Raw genomic sequence first — 1,233 nt, 5'->3', positions numbered from 1 at the left:
GACCAATTTAGCATTAAATAAATGTTAATCAAAGAAATGTTAGCAGAGTAGTCCAGAGTGGGTCTTTTGTGCGGTTAGACTAGCAATATTCAGATTTTAATGGGGTTATAAATGAATGATGATATAATTCTGTTATCCAGATAGTCATGATTCCTGTATTTGTAAGAGAAAGTCCAGTGTTTTTCAAAGTGAGGTTTTCGAATACTTGCATCAGAATTACTTCAGTTGCCTGTTAACGGTGCAGTTTCAGTGGCCTTACTCCAGAACTAGTGAATTAGAATTTCTTAGGGTGTTGCACAAGGTTCAACATTTTAAATGTTTCACAAAAGTGAAGTTTCAGAACCACTGCCTTACAAGCATATACTAGTATGCATTCCACATATGCATATTTCTTGTCAGGCTTGTCCTGCAACAGCAATTTGGATGTTTCCAGCCGAAAGGACACTTAGAAGTTACCTGGGTTAACCCCTACTGAACTTACCATTTTACCATAGGGCTGCTAGATTTGGCAAATAAAAAAGCAGGAATCTAAGTTAACTTTTATTTTAGGAAACCAATCTAAATACAAATAATTGATTTCTACCCTACTGAAGGCTTCCGTTTTGACAAGTATATACTCATAAAAAATACATAACTCTAGTGTCGAATAACTTTCAAATGCTTAAAGACCTGAAGTATTTATTTTATAACAAACAAATTACTGCATATCAAAATATATTTTCATAAATCACCCAATTCTACTTAATTTGTCAGAGGAAAATATGATAGAAACATGTTTTTACACAATTAAAATAATTTTATATTGGCTATCTCTTCTTACTTAGAACTCCTGAAAGTCTACCTGTCTGTCTATCTATGGATCTAACTAATCTATCTACTCACCTACTTACTATCTATCTATTTGCCTACCCACCCACATCCCTCTCACAGAGCCACTGGCTGACTGAAAAGAGCATGGATGCAATCCTGAGACCTCAATTTCACTATTTAAATGCCACCCAGAATTTTGAGGTTCCAGGAAATAAAGCATGTCAGTCTGAAGACAGGATCCTAGAATGTAAGTGGTTTGAGCATGAAAAGGAAGACTTTCTTTTACCCTAAAAAGAAAATATTGAGGGACAGCACCAAGTAGTATGAGTGGAGGGTATATTACTCTGTTTTCATGCTGCGGATAAAGACATGCCCGAGACTGGGTAATTTATAAAGAAAAAAAAAAGGTTTAATGAACTCACA

The sequence above is a fragment of the Sapajus apella genome, unplaced genomic scaffold, assembly GCF_009761245.1.
Source record: "Sapajus apella isolate SASKATOON/1434 unplaced genomic scaffold, GSC_monkey_1.0 scaffold102, whole genome shotgun sequence".
In the NCBI taxonomy this organism is placed as follows: Eukaryota; Metazoa; Chordata; class Mammalia; order Primates; family Cebidae; genus Sapajus; species Sapajus apella.
Note: the sequence above shows the minus strand (reverse complement) of the source record.